We start from the raw sequence: 5,350 nt of genomic DNA on the forward strand, positions 1-5,350 counted from the left end.
CCAGAAAATCACTGAATCTTTTTCTGGCTTTCTAATGAATTTTGGAGCCTTGTGATTTCCAATTCGCAACAGGAGGTTTTAGGGGATTTCTTTAGCATGCTAATAATTCAGTTTAATATTGTAGCTTCGACTTCTTCCAGTCTTACAATGGCAATATACCACTGGAATCTTGAGTATTGCAACGGTTTCTCTGCCTGCATGAAGTGACTTCCTTGATTTTGTTGTAATAGGAACAACCGCAGTTATTTGAAACCAAGTGAAGCTTCGTCCTATTCAAAGATTGTTAGGAAAGTCCGCCCAAACATCTGTTTTTTTTCCAAATAAATGCTCTTTCGTCAGTTAATTATTTATCGTATTCAATAAATACAAAGTCAAATTGACGTACAGAAACAGAGATAACCGGAGAAAATTCAAGTGTTTGTATTTGATTGTATGGTAATACATAAAAACACATGAACATGTAGTTGATCAAAAACTGAGCCTTTTTGAAGAATCTGAGAAAAAGTTCAATTAGTTCTCGAGGTAAATCTTAGGAGTTTTAGCGACCATGATATCATCAAACGAGTCCTTGGAAAATTGGAGGATCACAAAACGGTGGAACTTTTGAGCATCGACACAAAATACAAATCAAACGTTCGTGGGGAAATGTTTGAAACTTATGAGCAAACTTTGTCTCGTTTTCCAAGAACATTGCTTGGATCGCAGTCAAAAGGAGACGTTACTACGATCCATTACGGACGAGAATATTACTTTGACCGAGACAAAGCGGTTTTCAATTCAATTTTGTTTATTATCAATCGAACGGGATTCTATCTAAAACCCGAAACTATTCCGTATGAGATGTTTTCTTCGGAGTTGAAGTTCTTCCAGCTGGAAGGGAATTTTCAGGATACTGATGAGGATAGGCCAGGAACTTCCGCCTGCACAGCAAAGAGTCAACGAAAGCTTGCCATGTTGGCGAAAAGTGAAGAGGACAAGGAGAAATGTGTGGCGATTTTTTGAACAACCTGTGACACATGCCGAAAGAACGTTTAAGAAGTTTTGCCTAATATTTAACCGTTCTGTCTCTCGTTTGCTTGTGTTCAGAAACCCTGCCAAGTATTCAACACAACCAGATTCACGTCCAGCGAAAAAAATACAACCACACAAGGAATACAAGTTGATTATGGTATCATTTGGTCGGCCGTCGAGGTAGTTTTTTTTACAATATGGTTCTCCGTGGAGTTTGTCCTACGATTGTTATGTGCACCAAAGATAACGAAATTCGTATTCTCTTTTACTACTATCGTAGATATAACAGCTTTGTCACCTTTTTATATTAAAGTTATTGTCGAAAGAGTTACACCGAAGGAGGCAGATAGCGTGGTGCCTTTTCACCTGTTAAAAATTACTCGTTTGGTAAGACTTTTAAAACTAAAGTCTTTATAGCGTTAGTATTCGTTTGCTCTTTGCGACTATCATCGACAGCGGAGAACACATGCGTCTCTTTGCCCTGTGCATTATATTTAACACCGTTCTTTTATCTAGCTTCGTGTTATTTTCTGAAGGTGAAGGCAGTGGCGCTCAGTTTCACTAGTATACCGTCCACGTTCTGGTTTACAATAATCACTCTTTCAAGCGTGGGATATGGAGGACTTCGTGCCGACGGTCCGCCCGCGGGGAAGCTGGTTGGCCTCTCGTTTGGTTGCGTTGGCGGAAAACGGTAGCCATGGTTTTTTGCTTTACACCTGTGCTTTTCACGGGAATTCCCGCAAATCCTGGGCAACGTTATTATGCCGAGGATGTGTTAGGAAATTAGGGCCTCGGAGAGAGGCTGGATTCAAAAGGAAAACAATCAAATCCAACCTTACAGGAGTCAAAGTGTTTCGCATTTGCGATGCCAAGATGAGGTATCCGCAAGCCCTTTTGGACAGCAGGAAACCGGGTTTCATCTTGTTAAATTTTCCAGATTCTTGGAATATAAGAAACCTCTGCTTTAAAGTTTCCTGGTTTGGAAGAGTGATCAACAAACTAAGTTAATATTCGCAAACAGTCTATCAAACAAAAGAAGTGGACAATATTGACGGAATGAAAAAAATGCGTGGACTACTCATTGATGCGTACATCTTGCGAGGGTATCAGCCGTACGGTTGTTAGAATTGTTGTAAAATCAGGGACGGGTCTAGGATTTTTCTTAAGAGGGGTAGCACCCCTAAGGAATGGCGTAGCAGCTGAACTGGTGGAACGTTTTTTTTTTCCCGCAGACTGCCAGTTTGTATTAGTAAGCGCAGGTCATCTCAGGGGAGGGGGGAAGGAGCATAGGCACCCCCTGCACCCTCCCCCTAGATTCTGCACCCTGAGCATTGGTGATGAGTTAGATTTTTAATTTTATCAGGGAAAACAAAACCGAATGGGACTGGAAGTAACCAAACCGTTTCAAACGAATGCTAAAAAAAAGAAAGGAAAGCAATCAAGAATTTAGGGACTGGAATTTAAACATTGATACCGTACAACGAAAACCCGCTTTCAAAAAAACTGGAGGAGGGTCCACATTTCTGGAAGGGACCAAACACCTATGAGCTATGACTTTTAAATTGTATTAGGTAAGGTAAAGGGTAAAGTCTGCATTACGTAAGCCAAGTGGCCCTCAGTGCCGGAGCTTAATCCCGTTTCCATGGCATGAAGCGACTAGGAGTATTTTCTACTCCCCCCAGGATGGGATGCCAGTCCATGCGCAGGGTCACCCCCAGCATTTCGCTGGTACCCATTTATACACCTGGGTAGAGAGAGGCAATTGTATTAGGTTAATTGACATTTAATGATCCATGATAATATCGTTTGAACATGAAGAGCCAAGAAGGCGGAGATTCTGAACACAGAAACGGGTGTCGAAATCAGTGTTCAACCTGCTAACTGAAGTGGGAATTTTCTCAGTGACTACGTTTAAGCGCTACTGTAGCTACTACATTGCTTGCGTAACACGGGCCGCGGAGAGTGAGGGGCTGGGATGTCCCCCCTCTCCACTCTTTTCCTACGGGTTGTCATGGTTTTCCCCAATTAACTCTCCCCCTTTTGCCCTCACACGTCCCGTGATACATACCAAAACCCTAGGCGCACCCCCCCCCCTCCCCCCACTTTCAAACGTACCTCTGCGGGGGGCCCCCGAGTAGACTCAATGTGACTGATTTTTCTGATCCATAATAACAAAATATTTGAGCGCTTGTACATTTGTATCGCAAACTGCTTTTCCTTTAATAACGAGAGCCTTTTTTAAATTTCCAGTGTAAATTTTTTCTTAGTTTGGTTTATTTAATCATGATCATGTAAATGCTAATAGTCATTCAGTTTTAAATATTATTTTATTTTTGTTAGCCGGTTTGGTTGGAAAATGGACAGAATTCGCTGTTTGTTTCAGTTTTCATTTTGCCACGTCCTTGCCAGGAAAGACCCCACTTCCGTTATCTTGAAAACAAGGGGAAGCGGTGAGAGTAAAAGACCTCTGGTAGACGGACAGGTGTATTTTTTACATATTTTTTTTCAATTTCGACAATTTAAAGCTTTATTAATGTTTCCTAAAAAAAGATTCCTTATTTGGAAAACAAACGGGTTTAATTATGGTTTCATAGGTAGGTTTGTAATCAATCGCAAACTCCAGTTGATACCAAGACAAGATCCTATTTGTTGCATTGGTGAACCTTTGGATATTCAAAAAAGCGGCTTTTTGCATTCGTCACTGTCATTTTCTCTTCCCGAAACGAGGAGATTAATAGGTTTTACAGTGCCCAACGATGTTTTCCCCAGCAGGTTAACGTCACTTCAAATGCAGGATGTAAGCTTCATTCGATTCATTATAAATGACGCTGTCGTTCGATAATTTGTTAAGGTCAACTTGCGCCTAGGAATGTTGAATTTTGTAGTCGGGTTTCTTCTCTCTGCTCTTTTCACGTGTTTTATCTAAATAATCTAATTTTGCAGAAACTCATGATCAAGTGTCAGGTCTGGGTAGCGAAGCTGAAGAGGGTCCTTTGTCAGCTTATCCAAATTGGCGTTAATCTACAATAGTTTTATGTCCTCTTAACAATACCTGGATATACCTACAATAGATGTCTTCCTGTTTTTCAATACACTTTACTTTTTTTACACGAGAGAGATAATTTCACCACCGTGATTCCCAAACGCACCATGACATCCTACAGAAAAAAAAAGTTTCCGCCCATGCGTAAGATAATATGCAAGCAACAAGGGTTCACGCTATGAAACCCAAACCACCATGCTGATAATACATTTATTGCTCGCACGGATATAATTGAAATTATTGCATGGGGTAATCTAATCACGTCCACATATTAAATGCCTGGAAAGATTTAATCATATGGTGCTTGTCGTGTTTCCTTGTCAATAAACTTTTCACCTTCGTGAACTGTCAAGGTATTTTAACTATCCAGGAAAGAAAGGGCCATTAAGTGGTGAAAACTGTTTTTCAAAAAAATGAAAGTGAATGAAATGGCACATAATTAAATATGTCCGAACGTCAGTCGAGATATGGGATGTTGTGCTCTCGCTACAAAGCTTAATTTTTCATACAATGACTGGCTTTACCAGTAGGCTTGATATCTCACTTTGGACAGTCAGTTGTACCTCGGTAATCCCACGATCGTGGAAACCCTTTCTAGGCTAATATTTTCGAGCTTTCTTTAGTGCTTAAGTAATGTTCACGTAATACGGTGCCCGATAAGGGTTATTCACAATTGCAACTCAGTTTCACATTTTCGCAGACTTTTTTTCCGCGACTTCTGAAAGTCGCGACTTTTTTTTCGCCGACTTTTGGTTTTCGCGAGTTGTCATGTCCTCCTTTTTTTTACAGCACCCAAACCCTTTTTTTCCGCGTGGGGGGGGGGCCCTTTAACTTATTTCTATGGTATGGGAACCGCCACCCTTTTTGATGGGACGTGCTTGTTCGCGCACATCCCACTCTCACACACGGCTAAGATAGTGGCTTCAACATCGGCTGCATCTTTCAACAGAGATTTCTGTTGCAGAGGTAAGGAGATAGGCAATACATTTGGCACAGGAGCTCATTAAGAGGAGCCGTCTATCGCCCATACTTGTCCTCGGAGTCAACCCTTTCCCGAGTATATTTATTTATAGAACACCTCCCTTGGGAGATTCAGCAAGCTCACTGTTGTAAAAGCCCAAATCGCCCCTTGGTAGATTCAGCACCACTTTTTAATAGAGATCAACGGAATTTTACCAGCCCGCTTAAAAATACAGCGGTCCGCTTCAGAGGTCATGACAGTAGTCCTTGTTATAAAGAAATTCCATTTTATAGGATCGGATACCCGTGCTTAACTTTACATCTCCCTCGTGCATC

At 41.2% G+C, this 5,350-nt stretch overlaps 1 protein-coding gene and 1 pseudogene across 1 annotated transcript in view; both read left to right on the forward strand.

The window, feature by feature from the left end:
* Positions 1-1,979, forward strand: part of LOC137983438 (potassium voltage-gated channel subfamily A member 1-like) — a 6,603-nt pseudogene extending 4,624 nt beyond the window's left edge.
* LOC137981795 (uncharacterized) overlaps positions 1-5,350 on the forward strand; it is a 28,620-nt gene that overhangs the window by 10,833 nt on the left and 12,437 nt on the right. The gene's annotated exons all lie outside the window — the stretch shown is intronic.

The sequence above is a fragment of the Montipora foliosa genome, chromosome 13, assembly GCF_036669935.1.
Source record: "Montipora foliosa isolate CH-2021 chromosome 13, ASM3666993v2, whole genome shotgun sequence".
Classification (NCBI taxonomy): Eukaryota; Metazoa; Cnidaria; class Anthozoa; order Scleractinia; family Acroporidae; genus Montipora; species Montipora foliosa.